This window comes from Triturus cristatus, chromosome 11, assembly GCF_964204655.1.
Source record: "Triturus cristatus chromosome 11, aTriCri1.1, whole genome shotgun sequence".
Taxonomy (NCBI): Eukaryota; Metazoa; Chordata; class Amphibia; order Caudata; family Salamandridae; genus Triturus; species Triturus cristatus.
Window position 1 is genome coordinate 971,369,016 of NC_140594.1, and position 22,714 is coordinate 971,391,729.

General features: G+C 47.8%; 1 protein-coding gene across 5 annotated transcripts in view; it reads right to left on the reverse strand.

Annotated features, from left to right (window-relative positions):
- Positions 1-22,714, reverse strand: part of LOC146785765 (phospholipid scramblase 1-like) — a 935,365-nt gene that overhangs the window by 740,185 nt on the left and 172,466 nt on the right. Inside the window, exon 1 of one of the 5 annotated variants that reach the window (XM_085633617.1) lies at positions 3,889-3,983. The exons of the other annotated variants lie outside the window; for them this stretch is intronic. The gene's annotated coding sequence lies outside the window, so the exon portion shown is untranslated. Of the gene's footprint in view, positions 1-3,888; positions 3,984-22,714 lie in introns of those variants that run through there. 5 annotated transcript variants of the gene reach the window in all.

A 22,714-nucleotide genomic window follows, 5' to 3' on the forward strand; every position in this document is an offset into this window, starting at 1 on the left:
TTATTTGGAGGAAATGAAACAAATTCCTCTTTACTGCTTATCCAAGGCAGTCAATCCACCCAATCGAGAGTCCCAAATCTATTCTGCGTGGGGAAGTAGTCAAGGTGTGATAGATCATTCATATAGGGGATACTCCTTTTCTCGTAGCTCCGCCTGCAGCCTCTGCTGCGTACAAGTTCCCAATCGCCCTCCCCCTGTGCTTGGATTAGGGGTGGGTAGAAAAAGGATAACGGTAGAGCTTGAATTGTAGTTCCCCTGTCACGAAAGGGCCAATTGGATATATGGGAGACTGTCCTAGGGTCCCTAAAATTGACCAAGACACAATCTCCCTGTATAGATTTCTTTAAGCCACCGAGCCATGAAACTCTTCTAACCATCAGAACCTGACTACTTATTCCAACAGGTAGTGGTCTATTGATTGTCAGCCAATTGATAACCTTGTTTTTAAGCGATTCAACTGACTCTTACGTTGGTTCTTTTAAGGCAGGGATGCCTGCTAGAATCACTGTGAATGGACTGGCCTCAGGCGGTAAATTAATGATCGTTTGTTTCCCGCTGTTAGTATTTTTCAGGCCCTTGATACCAAACACAGGCAAATTCTCCTTTGGACTTCTATTTGGTGCCTGGTCAGTAGCAGGTGATTTCAGTTGGGGAGGGGAGATGTAAGGTTTAGTGGGAATAGTGGGGGGGTTCAGGTTTATAGCAGGGGTGGTATTTTGTTCGTTGCACCACTCGAGACAATAACTGGGGCTGTGGTATCTTTTACACAGGCAGATGTTAAATTAGCCAATTCTTTTACAATACAATTTAAGGAGATTTCGATTTTCCCCAGGCGTGCTTCCAATGGTTTGAGCAACCGCCTCATCAAATTGTGAATGTCAGAAAGTGTGATATCCTCCTCCCCAGACATTTGGCCAGTGTTATCAGATTTCTGTGATGACACGATAGGTGGCAAGGACCCTTTGGGTTGTGATGGGATTTGGCGTTTGTTAGTTGTCCCAAGTTTCTCGATCTGTGGTGCAGTTAGTAGTTTGGTGTTTTTACGTTTTTTCCCCCATGGCGTCTGAGGCTTCTTGCTATTTTTAGGAATGGCTCCTTCCCTTGCCCCTACCACATTAGAATCTAAGAGCGTGGGCCCTAAACTATTTCCCTCCCTGCCATGTGCAGTAGTGCTGGAGCCAGACTTAGGTTGACGGGGCTTTAGTGGAGGGAGGGACAGTATACTGGAATCTGCCTGAGATACAGTAGTGCATTCAATATTGGGAGTGCCTGGTAGAATGGGACATGACAGTCTACCTAATTCCGACATTTCATATAAGCCCTCTCTCCCAGCAATTTGTTGACTGTCATCAAGTCTCTGGTCCGGAGTTGTTACTACGGCTAGAGAGCCCAACGATGATCTCCTTACCCATTCGATTTCTTGGGCGATGCGTCGTTCCAGTGTAGTAATGTCCTCAATTAAAAGTGAACCAGCTTTGGAAAAATAAGTGTCCAGGGTGCATTGAGAGTTCCCAGCAGCCATCAAAGTCTTGCTTCGTGTCTCTCTCATGGCCATTATCCCGGGACTGTCCTCGGACGAAAGTCAGGTGACGCGAAAGGACGATGTAACAGGATTGCAGACCGGAACCAGAACCGCTCTCGACCGTCCTCGAACGGCCTCAAACGGCCCGCTCTTTGCCCGGTCTTCGCCCCGGGCTTTGTTCCGCGCGCGTTCCGCTAGCGCGGTAGGTGTGGCCGGTAAATATGCAGGGAAGAGCTCGAAGGGGAGTGGCTGGGAAGAGGACCCAGCTGCGGCGATGTTGCTCCGGCCGCTTGGGAAGCTGGTCCTCGCAGTCCCGCCCTCCTCTGGAAACACTGAGCGTGGAGGCGTGGAGGCAGTAGTTACCAACAGTCAGGGCACACAGGATACTGCTGGAATGGGAGTTTTTAACTCCGAGCGGCGCCCGCAAAGCGGGGGCCGCGAGTCGCTGCGTCAATCAGGAGGAGTGGCTGGGAAGAGGACCCAGCTGCGGCGATGTTGCTCCGGCCACTTGGGAAGCTGGTCCTCGCAGTCCCGCCCTCCTCTGGAAACACTGAGCGTGGAGGCGTGGAGGCAGCAGTTACCAACAGTCAGGGCACACAGGATACTGCTGGAATGGGAGTTTTTAACTCCGAGCGGCGCCCGCGAAGCGGGGGCCGCGAGTCGCTGCGTCAATCAGGAGGAGTGGCTGGGAAGAGGACCCAGCTGCGGCGATGTTGCTCCGGCCGCTTGGGAAGCTGGTCCTCGCAGTCCCGCCCTCCTCTGGAAACACTGAGCATGGAGGCGTGGAGGCAGCAGTTACCAACAGTCAGGGCACACAGGATACTGCTGGAATGGGAGTTTTTAACTCTGAGCGGCACCCGCGAAGCGGGGGCCGCGAGTCGCTGCGTCAATCAGGAGGAGTGGCTGGGAAGAGGACCCAGCTGCGGCGATGTTGCTCCGGCCGCTTGGGAAGCTGGTCCTCGCAGTCCCGCCCTCCTCTGGAAACACTGAGCGTGGAGGCGTGGAGGCAGTAGTTACCAACAGTCAGGGCACACAGGATACTGCTGGAATGGGAGTTTTTAACTCCGAGCGGCTCCCGCAAAGCGGGGGCCGCGAGTCGCTGCGTCAATCAGGAGGAGTGGCTGGGAAGAGGACCCAGCTGCGGCGATGTTGCTCCGGCCGCTTGGGAAGCTGGTCCTCGCAGTCCCGCCCTCCTCTGGAAACACTGAGCGTGGAGGCGTGGAGGCAGCAGTTACCAACAGTCAGGGCACCAAAAATATATTTAAAAATATGGAATCCTATTGAGGTCACAAGTCAACCTACCTCATGAATATTAATGATGTAGATAGCAGTTTGAGACCCAGTAGGAAACGCTATGATCACAGGGATGGTGGCCTGCAGGGATCAGCAGACCACCATGTCTGTGACTGCTTTTAAATAAACGTTTTTTTAAATGCAGTCTTTAGGACCACTGCATGATCCTAAAAATATTTTTCATACATTCCCAGAGGGGAAGGGGTTCCTTAGGGGTCCCTTACAATTTGCAAATGGGTTACGATCTCCTTCGAGGAGGTGTTCAAATATTAATGTTTTGTGACAGGAATTTGGTCGCATATCATTAATGCATACCACTGTGATTCGGTATTTCGAAGGGACGCCCTAAACATGGCCCTTTCAAATAGCAAATTGGTAAACCATATTGTGATTTGGTAACACATTACCAAATCGCAATTTGGCATTTGAACATTACAAAATGCTTTTTTGCTGTTATAAATAGTCCAATTGTTGTTTGAGAACCAGAAATGATTTGTACATATGGCCCCTAGTGCCTCTATTAACTAGGTTGCTATATTTCAATGCATCTAAAATATTGTTATCTGATGAAACACAGATTCTGAAGAACGCAGTCTCAATAGACTGAGCAGAGTGAGAATTAATGTGTTCTCTTTTCATCAGGGGTCTGGGTAGAGACTCTGATTGATCTGAGACGCAAAGGTGGGCCTCCAACCATGCTTGACTCTCCTGTGTATTTTGGTTGAGCAGTCACAGACTGCTCAACCAAAACAGAAAATGTATAGGCTTTGAGATAAGAGAATTCCAGTTGGGTATTTATTAGGTACACAGAGTTAATAATCTTGATTTTAAGGGAAGCTTATATAGTTGATAGAATGGATTAACAAAGGCTCCACATCAAATAAAGACATTTTTAATTGAGATGTGGGTGTGCTAAAGTCGCAAAACCGACACCAGTGTCTAGTGAAACACCCACTATGGGGTACTTTCCGATCCGGGTCGGACAGCTCTCCAAAAGCTGTTCGTAGCCTTACCTTGCGACCGACTCGTACCCGGAGTCGGTCCGTCCGGGCGATGAAGTACGATGCACATACCTGACACAAATCCGACCGACACATAGGCTGTGATTCAAGCTTCATTTTCCGTCCGAACCGTACCTCCGAACGCCGAACCGAGTCGCCCGGAAGCAGTACCCACAGCAGTTTCCGGCCGGACAAGTACGATGCACAAATTATACGCGCCGGACAGGTCTCTACGTACAGCACGTCACAGCATCTGGAAAAGAAGCATATCAGGTACGATTTGTGCCAGAACACAATCCACGGCTACGAGACGGACCAGCTAGCAATGGGTACGAGACAGAGCAATAAGCAGCGTGTACGAGATGAGCACATCATGAATCCCATCGCGCAGGTCATACCAGTACTTTACATCTATGACTGGATCAGGAACAGACACGGACGGCGCAGACGGTAAGTCAGACACCCACCACACAAACAAACAACACGTACCTGCCAAATGTCACACACACCCAGGGGATCCATATCCTGGCCACTAGCAAGAGGCCACCATAGGGGTTGCATGGCCATCACCACTATCACCCCCACTCATAGGGGGTATGTTGCCCATCACTACTGCCACCCCCACCGATAGGGACTTTGTTGCCCATCACTCCTGCCACTCCCACCCATAGGGACTATGTTGCCCATCACTCCTGGAACCCCCACCCATAGGGGACCTGTTGCCCATCACTACTGCCACCCCCACCCATAGGGGACCTGTTGCCCATCACTACTGCCACCCCCACCCATAGGGACTATGTTGCCCATCACTCCTGCCACCCCCACCCATAGGGGACCTGTTGCCCATCACTACTGCCACCCCCACCCATAGGGCTCGTGTTGCCCATCACTACTGCCACCCCCACCCATAGCATAGGGCTTATGTTGCCCATCACTCCTGCCACCCTCACCCATAGGGGACCTGTTGCCCATCACTACTGCCACCCCCACCCATAGGGCTCATGTTGCCCATCACTACGGCCACCCCCACCCATAGGGCTCATGTTGCCCATCACTACTGCCACCCCCACCCATAGCATAGGGCTTATGTTGCCCATCACTCCTGCCACCCCCACCCATAGGGGACCTGTTGCCCATCGCTACTGCCACCCCCACCCATAGGGCTCATGTTGCCCATCACTACTGCCACCCCCACCCATAGGGCTCATGTTTCCCATCACTACTTCCACCCCCGCCCATAGCATAGGGCTTATGTTGCCCATCACTCCTTCCACCCCCACTCATAGGGGACCTGTTGCCTATCACTACTGCCACCCCCACCCATAGGGGACCTGTTGCCCATCACTCCTTCCACCCCCACTTATAGGGCTTATGTTGCCCATCACTCATGCCACGCCCACCCATGGGGACTATGTTGCCTATCACTCCTGCCACCCCCACCCATAGGGGACCTGTTGCCCATCACTACTGCCACCCCCACCCATAGGGGACCTGTTGCCCATCACTACTGCCACCCCCACCCATAGGGACTATGTTGCCCATCACTCCTGCCACCCCCACCCATAGGGACTATGTTGCCCATCACTACTGCCACCCCCACCCATAGGGGACCTGTTGCCCATCACTACTGCCACCCCCACCCATAGGGCTTATGTTGCCCATTACTACTGCCACCCCTACCCAAAGGGCTTATGTTGCCGATCGCTACTGCCACCCCCACCCATGGGGACTATGTTGCCCAGCACTCCTGCCAACCCCCACCCATAGGATGGGTGATGCGCCACACATCTATCATGCACCAACATTAGGTATGTCAGCAAAATACATCCCCCTAACATCATGACAACAGTGTGTATTCTGTGACAAATGTCCAAAACATTGAATATGACTTAGAACATACAATGTAACTACCATCACATGTGCGACCAAAAACTGAGTGTGGCCTACACAAGGCAAGCATCACAATAGTACTGTGTCAATGTAAAACTAACACCCTCTCACTGTGTAGAACAAAAGTTAAGTGTGCGGTTCCAAACTGCAGCAAATGTTGATCATTGTGGTGATGGGGTCTAAAAGCCCCCTCATTACAGTGACCAAAAGGTAAGTGTCATCATGGTCAAAGCTGCAAATGCCAAACAGCGTGTATGATTCCTGGTCCCAACACATGAAACCCTTTTGTGGCAAAGTAGTGGTTGTGTCCCATACCCACAGAGATGTGGTGAGGTAACAGTGCTGTTAAAACCTAACATACTCTTGGCCATGTGCAGACAAGCACCACCCATGGGGGCTGACATTGCATACAGTGTACAATGACACAAAAGCTGAAGTGACCATCACAAAGCATACACACATCTCCAAAATAGACACACAAATCACAACATCCTGTGTAGACTGTAGGTGTCAGGTCACAAACTCCCATTCTATAGCAGCAATGGGACCTAACAATCAGGATGAATGTGCAGAATAATGTGATATGACTCACAGGGACAGCAGTGAAAATCACAAAAACAACATCCAGACAATGGCCCACAACAGCAATACCAATGCACTGGTGCAGATGCACAAAGACAAACAGGCAACGTCACACTGCACATCTGACACAACATGTGTGTGTGTGTCTCATTATCCCCAGGCAACTACACAACACATGAGGGGGGCTGAACCACAGTGAGACAGATGTGGACACAGTGCCATACAAAAGTAACCTATCCTTGGATCCCCTTTGGTGGGCAATCAGGCATTGTGAGATGAGAGGGAGCACAACAGACACATGTGACACAAGCTGGAATGAACAGCAACTAACACAGCAAGAGACTGACACACAACAGCACTAACCCCAAGGACCATACATGAGGATGACACAAGCATGCATGATACGTCCACTGTGATGACAAAGGTAGATGTCGTACAAACTGTGAAACCCAGACATGTGTCCTGTGCCACAAACGTACATCACACCTACACAAACACAAATCACACAGCATGGCCCGTCATCCATGGACAAACAGGAGCTAGGGGCCCATCCATGCAAACATTCACATCTGTCCACCCTCAACATCACACACTCTGAACTGCACCAATGTGCATCTGTGAAGCCCACATGGACAGGTGACATTGCACATGCACCCATGACAAACACAGTAATGTTGGGAGGAACTAAGGTACACAGACTCATCACACAAGGACAGTCTACAACCCTGGTGAATGACAGACATACTGCACAGTATGCGGCACATGGCCATGACGTCAAAGCTCCCATAACCTTCGGAATCCCTGCCACAGTCCCAGGACAATGCAGAAGCCAAGGAGAACCACAAGGCACCTGCCGACATTGCAGCCCGAACCGGACGAGTGGGAGCAGTCGCATACACATACACATGTCTCAATCACTGAAAGGTACCGCCTAGGGACAACTACATGATATTGTGAACAAGGAAATGCCTTGGGGACCCCTGACTGTGTCCCATCTGCATCTGACCACATCATCACCACTCAGAACTGACAAATCCCAATGATGAAACACCAATTAACAGTAGTGTGTCATGCACCCACACATCTGGTAGCCCAGGACAAAGATGTGGGATGAACACAGTACAACTCAGCAAGCATCAACAACAGGAACATATCAAGGGAACACTGCCTGTGTAGGAAAAGGGATGTGGACACACACTCACATGCTCACACAGCAAACACTATGGGCCCAGGCAATGTCACGGAACAACACACTTACTTGAGGGGACTCAACTTCTGTGGAAGCTCAGCTGTGCTAAACATAGACCCAGCAGGTCTCAGTCATGTCAGCAGAACACTTGGTCAGTCAGCCATCAGTTACCACCCAATGAAGGCTCTGGTCACAACAGCCTGGGTACGGGAGTGTCCCTTAAGTCATCTGCACATACTCAATACATATATCCAGCAAGTTGCACAGAGGACCCTGTTGTTCCTACAACAATGATGCCCACACCTGCAGGTCCAGTGGAGATGCGCCCACAGTCAGGGAAATAGAAAAATTGGACAATGGGAAACACATCATATGTGCATGTGTGCCAGATGTGACCATGCAAATGAAATGTTTACAGAGATGTTCACAAATTGTTAATCATGACACACTCAGTGATCTGCAAAGGATGACATGGATACCGACCAGAATAGGATACATATATCCCCTGTAGGGAAATGGATCACCTAAGCAGTTTGGGGCTTTCACCCTTCATTAGTTTTAGCCATAAGAGGGGCTTATGGTCTGTCTGAACAAGTATGGCCTCAACTTCTTCAGAACCCAAACCACAGCAAAGGCCTCCCTCTCAATGGCTGCCCAACGTTTCTCTCTAGGGGTCAGCCTTCTGCTTATGAAAGCTACTGGCTGATCCTGACCTTCTTCATTCAATTGTGACAGTACAGCCCCTACCCCCAATTCAGATGCATCTGTTCGAACACTGAACTTCTTGGAGTAGTCAGGACTCTGCAGAATGGGAGCAGAGCACATGGCCTGCTTCAGGTCATCAAATGCCTTTCGACAGCTAGCTGTCCACTGAACCTTTTTGGGCATTTTCTTAGAAGTTAAGTCATTCAAGGGTGTCACTATTGATCCATACCATTTGACAAATCTCTTATAGTACCCAGTCAGGCCTAAGAAGGCTCTCACCTGAGGCTGGGTAGTTGGAGCAACCGAGTCCATTATGGTCTGGATTTTGCTCTGCAATGGTTGAACCTGGCCTCCACCTACAAGATGGCCCAGGTACACAACCTGACTCTGCCCTATCTGGCACTTAGTAGCCTTGATAGTTAGGCCTGCTATTTGCAGGGCCTCCAAAACATTCCTTAGATGGACCAGGTGATCCTCCCAGGTGGAGCTAAAGACAGCAATATCATCTAGATATGCTGCACTAAAGGCTTCCAGACCTGTGAGAACTGTATTCACAAACCTTTGGAACGTGGCAGGTGCATTCTTCAAACCAAAGGGCATTACCACAAATTGATAGTGCCTACTAGAGGTAGAAAATGCTGTCTTTGGCTTTGCATCATCAGCTAGTCTGATCTGCCAGTAGCCAGCTGTCAAGTCAAATGTGCTAAGGTACTTGGCTGAGGCCAAAGTATCTATAACCTCCTCTGCCCTTGGTATTGGATGGGCATCAGTCCTAGTGACTGCATTGAGACCCCTGTAGTCCACACAAAACCTCATCTCTCTTTTTCCACCACTGGTGTGAGGTTTTGGCACAAGGACCACTGGACTAGCCCAAGGGCTATCTGAGGGTTCAATAACACCTAAATCCAACATTTTCTGGACTTCTGTCCTGATACAGTCCCTGACATGGTCAGGTTGCCTATAAATCTTATTTTAATAGGCAGACTGTCCCCAGTGTCCACTTCATGAGTGCACCAGGTAGACTGACTTGGAGTCAGTGAGAACATGTGTCTGAACTGATTAGGTACCTGTCTGCAATCAGCTTGTTGCTGGGCAGTGAGGCTGCCTGCCAAGGCTACACCATCAACTGACCCATCATCAGGGTTCTGTGAGAGGAGGTCAGGGAGTGGGTCACTCTCTTCCTTCTGTCCCTCATCAGTTGCCATGAGCAAGCCCATGTCAGCCCTGTCCACATATGGCTTTAGCCTGTTGACATGGAGAACCCTGTGGGGACTCCTGGGAGTTCCTAGGTCTACTAAATAAGTAACCTCTCCCTTCTGTTCAACAATAGTGTGGGGTCCACTCCTCTTGTCCTGGAGAGCTGCTGGGGCCACAGGCTCCAACACCCACACTTTCTGTCCTGGCTGATAAACAGTCAGTACGGCCTTTTGGTCATGCCAGGCTTTTTGCAGTTCCTGGCTAGCCTCAACGTTTTTGTTTGCCTTTTTCATTTACTCAGCCATCCTGGAGCGGAGACCAAGTACATGGTCCACTTTGTCTTACTTTGGGGGCTTGAGAGGTAACTCCCATCCTTTCTTCACCAAACACAATGGACCCCTGATAGGGTGACCAAACAAAAGTTCAAATGGGCTGTAGCCAACCCCCTTTTAAGGCACCTCCCTGTATGCAAATAAAAGGCAGGGCAAGAGCAGGTCCCATTTTCGCCTAAGCTTCTCTGGGAGTCATTTGATCATGCCCTTTAAGGTTTTGTTGAATCTCTCAACTAAACCATTGCATTGTGGGTGATAGGGTGTGGTGAACTTGTAGTTCACTCCACACTCCTTCCACATAGCAGTCAAGTAACTAGACATGAAGTTTGCACCCCTGTCAGATACTACCTCCTTAGGAAAGCCTACTTTTGAGAACACACTCAAGAGAGCTCTTGCCACTACAGGTGCTGTAGTGGTCCTTAAGGGAATTGCTTCTGGATACCTGGTGGCATGATCCACTACCACCAGTATAAATCTGTGCCCAGATGCTGTTTGGGGATCCATGGGACCAACAATGTCAATCTCTACCCTTTCAAAGGGCACCCCCACCACAGGTAGTGGTATCAGGGGGGCCTTTGTAGTGCCACCTGCTTTGCCACTGGCTTGGCAGGTTACACAGGAGTGACACAACTCCTTTGTGTCTTCAGACATGTGGGGGCCAGTGAAAGTGAGGAACAATTCTGTCCCAAGTCTTGTTCTGGCGTAAGCGTCCTGTTAGGGGAATATCATGAGCTAGTGTCAATAGGAAACCCCTAAACTCCAAAGGTATAACCATCCTCCTGGATGCACCAGGCTTGGGGTCTCTACTCTCTGAGTAAAGGAGTCCATCATCCTAATAAACTTTATGGGTGCCACTAGCATTCCCAGCAACCTCATCAGCAGCTTGCTGTCTGAGGATTTCAAGAGAGGGGCAGGTTTTCTGCTCCTGGCTCAGATCAGAACTGGAAGGGCCACCTGTCCCCAATAACTCAACCTGGTCAGGTTCAAGCTCCTCTGGAACAGTTCCTTCTTCAGGCTTATGATCATCTCCCTGAGGAGACTGATCAGCTTCCTGAGACACATGGAAAGGCTCTGCCTTGACCCTTCTGCTCCTTCTCTTGTGATGCACCTGGTCCATTATTCCAGAATCCAGGGCCTGTCCAGTGTTAGACATTTTAGCCTGTGACCTGGTACAGCAAAGACATGTGCAGGGATCCCTAACATTTCTGCATGAGTCCTGAGCTCCACTTCAGCCCAAGCTGAAGTCTCTAGACCATTGCCAAGCAAGCACTGTACTGGTAGGTCTGCACTTACCACAACCTTCTTAAGGCCAGTTACCCCTCCCCAGGAGAGTTAACAACATTGGTCACTTGGTACATTTCACCAAGTATAATCTGCCCAGGATCCAAAAGATCTTTTGTCACCATTGTGACACTTGCTCCTGTGTCCCTGAATGCCCAAGCTTCTACTCCATTAATTAAAGGCTGCTCTCTGTATTTGTCTAAGTTACTGGGACTCACAAAGGGGGACATATCCATGACCCAATCACTGAAAAGCACAGCCTGAGTTGGTAGTCTGACTAGGCCAGAGTCCATCTCAGAAACCAGGGTCAACCCTACTACACCCTTATTCTGTGTATTCCCACCACCAATTGTAACTGCACTAGGGGGAGCAGGTGCCTTAGGGGCATTGGTGGGAGCTGGATTATTTTCTTTGGCCTTGGTGCTGTCACTATTCCAGTGAGTTTTCTGTTTACAGATTTTGCACCAAGGTTTCTTTTGGCCTTTACCCTTTCCTGACTATGAATCCCCACCCGAAGAAGATTTTTGGGGTCCTTGAGAAGACTTCTGGTCTTTACCCTTGTCCCCACCCTTGTCAGAGTTTTTGGAATCTTGCTTCTTTGGGTCACCACCTTGGTTCTGTACCTTCTGCCTCACCCTGGTCGTGACCCATTTGTCTGCCTTCTTTCCCAAATCTTGGGTAGAGGTCAGATCAGAGTCTACCAGGTACTGGTGCAACAGCTGATTTTGACAGTTATTAAGAATCCGCTCCCTCATTATCAGATTGTACAATCCTTTGAAGTCACACACTTTAATGCCCAATAACCAACCTTCCAGAGCATTAACAGCACGGTCAACAAAGTCAACCCAGTTCTGATTTTGTGCCTTTTGGGTGTCTCTGAACTTCAACCTGTATTGTTCAGTGGTTAGGCCAAACCCATCTATCAGTGCACCTTTCAAGACTTTGTAGTCATCAGCATCCTCTTCTCTTACAGTGAGGAGCTTGTCTCTACCTTTGTCTTCAAAGGAGAGCCATAAGATTGCTGCCCACTGACCTTGAGGGACCTTCTGTACTTTACAGGCCCTCTCCAAGGCAGTTATCCATTTGTGGATGTCATCCTCACTCTGGTAGGGAGGGACTATCTTACTTAGGTTTCTATGGTCATAAGACTTATCCCTATCTCTAGGGAAATTGCTGCCACCAAGGGACTCTAGTCCCTCCTTTTTACTAGCTCTGTAGAGATCCAGGGCTTCCCTATCTAAGGCCATCTGCTGCTTTCTGAGATTGAATCTGTCTTGCTCATACTTCAGCAGTCTCTCTCTCCTCTCCTGGGAGGTTTCCCTCCCTCTCTGAGAAGAAACAGAGGTTCTTATAGAGGAGTTAGACTGGATAGATCCCCTTGACAGAGATCTATCCCTTCTAGCACTGTTGTCAGGCCTACCTGGAGGAATAAAGGAAGTGGCATTATTGTCATCCTCCTCATCCTGGAGGTCTGTGTTCACCAGAGTCTGGTCATTGTCACCAGTCTGGTCAGCGTTAGAGGTAGGGTCAGGGGAGTTTCCACCCCTAGATCCACCCACAGGTGCTGCCCCACCCACACTGTCTACATCATCAGGCCCACTAGGCCCTGTGATATCATCCAGTTTCAGTATCTTTATGAGATGCTGGGTGGATGGACTTTTGCCTGTCTTCAGCTTCCTAATGGAACATAAGACCCTAAGCTGAGCAAAGGAGAAATCCTCATATTTAAGGGAAGGAGCTCACTGGTTCCTGGTAGGGACCCACTGGTTCCTGGTAGGGGTGGGCGGAATTTGCGAAATTAACTTTCGCAAATTATCGCGAAAATGTTTAAAATTATCGCAAACAAGCGGAAATATCGAGAAGATGCAGAAGTTTTTTTCCGGCATGTTCGCGAGATTTTCTGCAAGGTTGCGGGTCGCCAACTTACCCATGTGGTTGCTTGCGGGCGCGGCCATCTTGTTTTGAGTTTTCTCGCGGTGCATGATCGCGAGAAGAAAGATGTGATCGCGCGACGCATGACGTCACTGCGGGCGCGAACTGTCGCGAGACAGCGCAAATGGCTAAAAACAATACAACATCTCATGGAGAACGCGACCAGATCAAGAAAACTTGTCGGCGAACGCAGGGATTCAGGTAAGGCGATCGCGCGCGCGCGAGAATGTATTATTTTATAGCGCGAGCAAGAAACAAATTATCGCCAAGCTGCGGAAACCGGAATTTTTGACATTTTCGCGCCCTCCGCGGAACGCGAAAATGTCAAATTATCGCAATTTCCGCGAACGGAACGAAATTTTCGCCCAGGCCTAGTTCCTGGCTGGTTAGACATTACTAATGTGGTGTGGTGTATTGCACTACCTACACTAGTGTGGCCTTCTAAACTCTCTTGAGTTGTAGAAAGGGTGTGCTATCCCTTAACACACAACTCTAAGTTCAGTAGAACTTACTGTAGCTAAACTTGATATTATATGTACCTTAGGTACCTTTAGTGGTTTTCAGTTGATCAATTCAATTGAGATTATCTGGTAAAACAATAGCAATCTGGAATCCCACACACTGCACAGCAATGTCAGAAGGTGGCCTGATATATGCTGTCCACTAGTTCTAGTGGGCACCTTGTATCAGTCCAAACAACCCCTTATGTTGATAGGTGAAAGACAACCTTTATTGAAAGCTATCCTAGTGGTAGCTATGGAGAGCAGCCTTCAGGCTAAGTCTTGAAGAAATGTAAAGCAGCTTGATTTACCAGTCTATAATCTCTTGAATGATCAAATGAAAAGACAACCACACCAGGTATATATTTAAAATATATGTATTTAGTATAAAACACATCCCTCTAGTCTCTTTATGAGACTGGAGTTCGAAGTACTTAGTTTACAAGTCAGCAATTATCAGTAATAGCACAAATACACGTTTGGGCCCTAGGGGCGTACCAAACCATATACCAAAAAATTGCTATAAGAACCACGACTGGAATAGACACTAGGCCTATAGCCTGTAGAATCACTGGGACCCCAAGGAACCACCCAGGGAAGTGACACAGGGGACCCACGGGGACTGTATGCAGTGTGTAAACACAACCGCGGGTTCCCGTTATCTTCTATGGGCAATGTCGCGGTTGGAAATGTAAAGATTAGGGACACTTCTAATCGAGTCAGTACCAAACCCTTTTGGACTTAAAGAAGTTCTGGGGCTAGTACCCATGGGAGCACCGGAGTACTCGAGTTATCTCACCCAGGGATGCCGGGTGCATAGGTGTCTTTTGGTGTCGGGTCGCGTCGTCGATTTCAATGGGAGCCTGCAAAGAACTGCTGCTGCTGTGAAGAAGAGAAGTGTCCGGAGAGATCCAAGCCTGGATCTAGGATGTAAGGAACCTGAAAGCAGAGGGGACAGAGTCTGGGTCACTAGCCAGTGACCAAGGGCAGGATGGACCAATGCCCACAGATGTTGGGTGCTTCAGGTGAGTTGACGGGTGTCTTGACTCTTCAGCCATGAGGTCCAGGAGGTGTCGACGAAGTCCATGAGCTGGATTCGAGCTGTCCCACAAAGTCTGTTGAGTGCTGCGGTGTCGGCGACCAGATTGGACCCAACAACCTTTGTCAACGGCAAGTCACTGGAATTCAGAGAAAGGACTGTGGTGCAGATCAGCAAGGTCTGAGGGACTCACCCAGTGAAGGTAAGCCAGGGCACGTCTGGCGCAACCAAGAAAGCCCAAGCAGAAAAGGAGTTGCCTGCATGGGGACCTGCTAGCCAATGGGCTAGTGATCGCGAAGGAGCCTCAAGCGGTCGCACTTGAAGCTGGCCCACGGGTCACTCGTGGAGTGGAAGCCAACAGTCTTTGGTGCAGGATGTGCTCAAGGCTGGGGCTACTCGCAGCCCAAATCACAACTTCGAGGGGGACCAGGAAATTAGCGTTGCTGCAAAAGTTCTCGATGTCCAGGGGTCACGGTTTCACGTCACCCACGATAGCCATGGGCCTCAGCTTTGGTGGGGACTCAGGGTAGCCTCAGGGAAGTCTGGAAATCCACCTCTGGTGTTGCAAAGACTTCGGCGTCCGGCGGGAGCTTCAGCGATGCTGACTGGTCAGTTGCTTCTTTGGTGCCTGACAAGCAGGGGAGTCACTCCTTGACCCCAAGGGAGATTTCTTCAGTCTTCTAGTTGAAATAGAATGTCGAAGGTCCAGGATATATGTTGCAGAGTTTCGTCCAGGGTAATCTAAAGTCCTAGGGGCTGGATTCCTATACTTATAGTAAGTTTAGGGGATGGACTAACTCTAAGGCCCCACCTATGGGTGGGCCTGGAAAGAAGGGTGGTTACACCCATTTCCTTTGTCCAGTTTCGCCCGAGAGCAGGGGCAGGTAGCTCCTGCAACCGGTTTGAACTGGGCTATGCACAGGGACAGGAAACTTGCCCCCACTGCAGGACTTCAAAGAACCAGAGAGTGCTCCCGCCCAGCCCCAATACACATTTGCCTGTCTGGGGAGGTGGTCACAACTCCCTTCGACAGGAAACCTATTGTCCAGGACTCCCCTGCCAGAGTTTCGGTCAGCAGCAGGAGGCCAGACCCTTGTCTGTGGCAGAGGCATCCATTTTGTGATGCCAGGGCCCAGGAAAGTCCTACCGGGTTTAGCCAGTGTGAGCATGTCTATCTCTCTAGAAGGGTGGAATGATACCCCTGCCGCCAGAACTGGTGGGGGGAGGGGGTAGTATTCCAAAGCGTTTGACATCAAACACAACATGTTTTGATGCAGCCATCCCAAAGTTAGCATTTACCGCGAGGTTATAATGCACTTAAGAGTATATGGTATGGCAGAACAGCCATAAGGAAGTATTTCCGAAAGCTGCAGTGGGGCTCAGCTCATGCTTGGGCACCCTCTCACATAAAACCAAGCACTCTGCATTCAGGATTGTCAAGGCCTGCCATAGGACTGGCTTATAGGTTTTTATGTGTCTGTATATATGTGTGGATATAGGTAGCCTATACCACAGTAAGGGGTGCAAGCACACCCTTACCAAGGCTGCAGTAGCAGACCTGTTGTGCCTTTTTGGAGTGCTTCCCAGGGGTGGCATAATACATGCTGCAGCCCCTGGTAGGCCTCTGAGGTACCTATGCCCTAGGTACATAGTATACCATATGGTAGGGGTTTATAAGGCACTCCAGAATCCAATTAGATATGTACCTAAGGTACATGGAAACCATTTTAGAAAGGAAGCAGCTAGACTGTAGTCCTGATTAGCAGGGCCACAGCCAGACTAAGGTTGAAAAACATTGAAGCACCAGCAAAAAGTGGGGGTTCCCATGTGAAGCAGATCCTACTCTCCTACACAAGCTCAGTCCATGCCTGCACGATGCGTATGCATGATAGTCACCTGCATCTGTTCTCATTGCAGTCAATGGCTAAGTGTACGCACGGCTCGGTCCTGAACTGTGCAATGCGTGCGCATGATAGTCACCCACATCGGTTCTCATTGCAGTCAACGGCTAAGCGTACTCACGGCTCGGTCATGAACTGTGCTATGCGTACGCATGATAGCCACCCACATTGGTTCTCATTGCAGTCAATGGCTAAACTGAAACTTTTCTGTTAAAAACCACACAATGGATTCCTATGGAAGGAAATACAAGTTACTGGTATGTACGCTTAGAATTATTTTTCAGGGTCAGTGCTGGGCTAAAAGATGCAGCCCTGGGTTCTCTCCTGATAACAGTTGAGTAAATTGGAATTCGTAGTTCGGCTGAATTTAGAGGAATATTTGTACGTTTCAAAAATGGACACTTAGAAACTTTTCTGCTGAAAACCACCCAATGGATTCCTATGGAAGGAAATACAAGTTACTGGTAAGTATGCTTAGAATTACTTTTCAGGGTCAGTGCTGGTCTAAAAAATGCAGCCCTGGGTTCTCTCCTGATAATAGGTGAGTAAATCGGAATTCGTAGTTGGGCTGATTTTAGAGGAATATTTGTACAATGGTAAAGGAAGGGGGCGGGGCCTGAGATGACGTGTGCATACATGCCCTGTGGCGCGATTTAAGTTGGGGAATTAATTGCTTTTCAATCCTGCGTTCCCCTGGGGGCCAGCTAGCCCACCAGGTACCTCCAGTATGCGCCAGGGAGCTGCGTTGCAGAGCGGTGTTCAGAGGCCACGCCCCTTTTTACAACACTCTGCAATGCAGCTCCGTGGTGCTTCCTGGAGGTACCTGGTGGGCTAGTTGGCCCCTAGGGGACCTCAGGATTCAAGGGGACTTAATGTGTAAAAAGGGGTGTGGCCTCATTACACATCTCTGCAACGCAGCCCTCTGGGGCATACTGGAGGTTCCTGGTGGGCTAGTTGGCCCCCAGGGTCCCCCAGTACTCAAGAAGAATTAGTTCCCCCTATGCAAACGCGCCAGGGGGCGCGTTTGTAGAGTGGTGTAAGGAGGGGGCTTGGCCTCCGGCCCGATCCCAGCCTTATTTTTTTTTTTATTTTTTTTTAGAAGGGGGCTGTGTAGCCCCCCTTCTTTTTCCATTTTTTGTCCCTGGGACCCCATCCCCCAGGCCCTGCCCCAAATTTTTGTTTATAAAAAAATAAAATCGGGAAGGGGGCCGTGTGGCCCTCCTTCCGAGGCCATAATTTGCTCCGGGGACCCCATCCCCCGGGGCATGGCCCTTTTTTTTATGGAGGGGGGCTGCGTAGCCCTCCTCCTCTGGCCACTTCTGGCCTGGCCTCTGTTGGGGGCCTTGGGGGCGTCCCCAATCCCCCCACGGTCCCAGCCGGCTCCCCGCGTCCTGTGGGAGCCGGCATTTCTTTTCCACATGGGGAGCAGCTAACATGCTGCTCCCCATGTGGAAAAGTAATCAGCTTTGCTTCATTGAAGCGAGAGCAGGTTTCCCTGCTCTCGCTTCAATGAAGCAAAGCAGTTTGCAATAACAGGGCGGGAGCCGCAAGGCTCCCGCCCTGTCATTGCAAACTACAGTGTCCCGGGGGTGGGCACCCCGGGACACTGCTAGGGGGTGGCGGTCCCCAGGGTCTATTCAAGGCTCCAGGAGGGGGGCCGCGTGGCCCCCCTCCCACACGGACAAGTTGCCCCGGGGGTTGGTGATCCCCAGGCCCGACCCATTTTCACAGCAGCCGAGTCTCGCGCCGTTTGTGCGGCGATTTAAATATAGTCCCGCCCATTGGGCGCACCTTGCAAAGGCATTCTGGTCTCTGTAGTTTGCTGCTGCTGTGGCTCTCTTGTGATACCAGTGAACAAGGGCGAATGAGCCCGAAACATGTTTGGTTACCTGCGCTGTGTGGAGGCGAGTCTGGTTTCCCTACAACTTGCCGAATAAACAAGGTTTGAACGCGCACGTGTGTGGTGCCTCAATTGTGGTGCAGCTTTCTTTTGGATATATATATATATATATATATATATATGAATTCAGCTTTTCCCGTGGGGAAGTTTTTTCCTCATGCACTCCCGTGTAGCGAAATCAAAAAACCAACACCGGGTTTTGGATCGAATTACCGTTTGTTTATTTCAGCATCCAGCAAAACCTAACGCGTTTCGGTCTCTACGAAGACCTTGCTCACAGGTAATACGTTTGGCAAAATTTGTGCTTTTTAATTCAAAAGAAAAGGGGAAAAACCAATTGGGTTACATCACTTCCTGTAAGTTATACAGGCCTTATGGGACATGTAGTTTGTTAATTCAACGAATGGCGAAAACGTTGATTTTTATCTTTTTACACAGAAAAGAATACTTTCAAACTATGCAGTTTTTGCATTTAACTCAAGCATTTGTTGTCATCCTAGTTAACATAAAAAGTTAAATTCACAGACCCACAAAATTATATCAAAGCCCTCCAGTGGGCAAACCTATTTTGCATTGAAATTTTTTATCGTCAATTTAAATGCTAGTGCAAGAGTTCACCAGTATTTTTTTGAAATTGTTATCATACATTTCCATTGGTGTGTTATTTAAACGACTTAAATAAATATAATCAGGCCCTCTAGTGGGCGAACCATTCCACATCAAAATACCTATTTCAACGTTTCACTGTGCCCAATAAATGATTGTTCCAACATGTCCCAAATGAAGAAAATTGTGTGAGAAAAGTTGCAAGAATTTGTAAAGAGTGAGCAACAGTCACTATCTGATAGATATGTAAGTGCATCTTTAAAGGTGGCAGTGTAGTTCTTCATCTTGATTATGCCCGAACGGGCTCAAGGTCCGGAAATTCATAATATGTTTGGACTCTTTTTGTCTCATCACCAGTTCGCGATCTCCGCCTCTTCTGTTTGGTCCAATACTTTCAATTCCATAAAATTTTAGGGATTTCCAATCACCTTTGTGTTCCTTCTCCATGTGTCTAGCCATGGCATTGCTGCGATCAGAATTGATTGTCGCACGAACATGCTCCAAAATCCGTAGTTTGAGTTCTTTTTTGGTGCTTCCAATATATTTCTTTAGGCATGGGCATTCAAGGGCATACACAACAAACTGAGTTTTGCAATTAATTAATTGTTCAATTTTCCATGTTTTGTTGTTTGCCATCTGTAACTCCTTCGTTGTCTTCGCAATGCAACAAACTTTGCATCCTGAACATTTGTAGAATCCTTTAGGTCTACGCCATGCCTCTGGTTTTTTTGGTTCCTGAAAATGACTATGGATCAATTTATCCTTCAGGTTTTTTGCCCTTCGATAAGTCACATTTGGGTGGTCTCCTACAATTTGAGACACTGTAGGGTCCATGTGGAGAATGTGCCAGTTTTTTTTAAGAATCCTCGTGATTGCGTGGTTGGCCGTTGAATGAGTGGTAATGAAGCGTATTTTGTCTGATTCGTCCTTTGTTGATTGTTGTTTATCCATCAATAAATCAGTTCTGTTAATCATTGTAGAGCGATTAGAGGCAATTTGAATCCAAGCTGGGTTGTATTTTCGTTTTAAAAATCTATTTTTGGATAGTTCTTTTTGTTCTTGCCAGTCGTTCTCGTTTGAACAAATTCTTTTGATACGGAGAAATTCTCCATACGGGATGTTTTGTAGAAGACTGGGTTGATGAAAACTCTGAGCATGTAGGACCGCATTTGTCGCGGTGCTTTTGCGATGTAGTGTAGTATGCAATACATTGTCTTTAACGAAAATCTCCGTATCCAGAAACACAACCCTAGAGTCACTGATTGTATAGGTAAAGTTTAAACCAAAATTGGAGTTGTTCAAAATTTCAAAATACCTTTCAAATTCCTCATTTGTTCCTTCCCAAATTAGCAATAAATCGTCTATATACCTTAGCCATGCTATGGTTTTTTGGACCGCTTGATCGTTTTCCGATCTCCATGCCCATGTTTTTTCCCATTGTCCCATTGTCAGGCAGGCGTACGACGGGCTAAAAGAAAAGCCCATTGCGGTACCTTTTGCTTGCCGGTAGATTTCATTTCCAAATAAGAAGATGTTTTGCTCCAGGCACATCGAGATCATCTCCAACAGCATGTTGTTGTGATCAGTCAGCTGTATGCTTCTGTCCTTGAGAAAGGATTTCACTGCTTCAATGCCAATTTTGTTTTCAATGTTGGAGTATAGGGATATTACATCCATTGTGATCAGTTTATACGTTGGTTGCCATGGAGTATCCTGTAATCTTCTTAGCATGTCACCCGTGTCTTTTATGTAAGATGTTAGGCCCTTTACATAGGGTAATAGAAACACATCAATATAATTGGCAATAGGTTCTAATAATGCCCCTTTGGCGGAAATTATTGGTCTTCCTGGCGGTCTAGTGGCGTGTTTGTGGATCTTCGGCAAAAAGTAGATTGTTGCCATTTTGGGGTGTTTTGTTTGAAGATATTTGTGTTCATCAATGTCCAATAGTTTTTGTGAGAACCACCAATCCAATTTTGTATCTAAATCTTCTTTTAATTTTGGTAGAGGGTTGGTTTTTAATTTTTCATAGTATTCCTTGTTTTCTAGTTGTGAATGAGCTTCCCGCATATATGCCTCCTTGTCTAGAACAACAACATTGCCACCCTTATCAGCAATTTTGATTTCGATGGTATCATCTTTTTGCAGTGAGTTAAGAGCCTGGCGTTCTTGTCTGGATAAATTATCCTTAGTAAATGGTATGTTTAATTGGTAAAGATCTTTTACAACACATTCCTGAAAGAAATCAATTTTGTTCCCAGGAGGGAGTTGTGGGTAAAATCTGGACTTTGGTTTTATGTTGGAAATTCCAGCTCCTAACTGTACACAATATGTTTGTACTTGTCCACCTCCTTCTTGGGGCGTTTGGCTTAGTTCCATCAAATTTACAAAGTGTTCCGCATCCTCTATGGGAGTTTGGAGGGTCGGTAGGATGGTGTTTTTTCTGTAAATAGCCATGTCCGGTTTGTCAATAAATAGTTTGGCAAGTTTGATCTTTCTTATAAACTTGTAAAGGTCAATTCTGGTTTCAGCTAGATTGATGCCACTGGTGGGGCAGAAATTCATGCCCCGTTTGAGAACCTGTAGTTCCAATTCACTTAATTGTTTCGAAGATAAATTGATGACTTGTAATTCTTGATCATTAGATGTGTCATGTTGATTTATTACGATGTTTGCCATGTTTTGATTTCTTTCTGAAATTTCATCATCTGGGCTTATGCGTTCCATTTTTTTCTCATGTTGCGTGTCATGGTACCTACGCGGTCTGGGCCAGAAGCTTGTGCCGTATTTTCGCTTGCCTCTCCTTGTTTGTTTTGGGGTGTGTTTCCCCGTCCTCTTCCCCTCCCTCTTCCTCTTGGATTTGTGTACCTGGGGGGACCCATTGTTTTTTCCCAAGTCTTTTGGTTGAAAGCCAGTTTCAGATCGCCTAAAAAAGAATTCCTTGCTCTGGCTTCTCTTTGCTCTTCTTCAATAAACAACAATCAACAAAGGACGAATCAGACAAAATACGCTTCATTACCACTCATTCAACGGCCAACCACGCAATCACGAGGATTCTTAAAAAAAACTGGCACATTCTCCACATGGACCCTACAGTGTCTCAAATTGTAGGAGACCACCCAAATGTGACTTATCGAAGGGCAAAAAACCTGAAGGATAAATTGATCCATAGTCATTTTCAGGAACCAAAAAAACCCGAGGCATGGCGTAGACCTAAAGGATTCTACAAATGTTCAGGATGCAAAGTTTGTTGCATTGCGAAGACAACGAAGGAGTTACAGATGGCAAACAACAAAACATGGAAAATTGAACAATTAATTAATTGCAAAACTCAGTTTGTTGTGTATGCCCTTGAATGCCCATGCCTAAAGAAATATATTGGAAGCACCAAAAAAGAACTCAAACTACGGATTTTGGAGCATGTTCGTGCGACAATCAATTCTGATCGCAGCAATGCCATGGCTAGACACATGGAGAAGGAACACAAAGGTGATTGGAAATCCCTAAAATTTTATGGAATTGAAAGTATTGGACCAAACAGAAGAGGCGGAGATCGCGAACTGGTGATGAGACAAAAAGAGTCCAAACATATTATGAATTTCCGGACCTTGAGCCCGTTCGGGCATAATCAAGATGAAGAACTACACTGCCACCTTTAAAGATGCACTTACATATCTATCAGATAGTGACTGTTGCTCACTCTTTACAAATTCTTACAACTTTTCTCACACAATTTTCTTCATTTGGGACATGTTGGAACAATCATTTATTGGGCACAGTGAAACGTTGAAATAGGTATTTTGATGTGGAATGGTTCGCCCACTAGAGGGCCTGATTATATTTA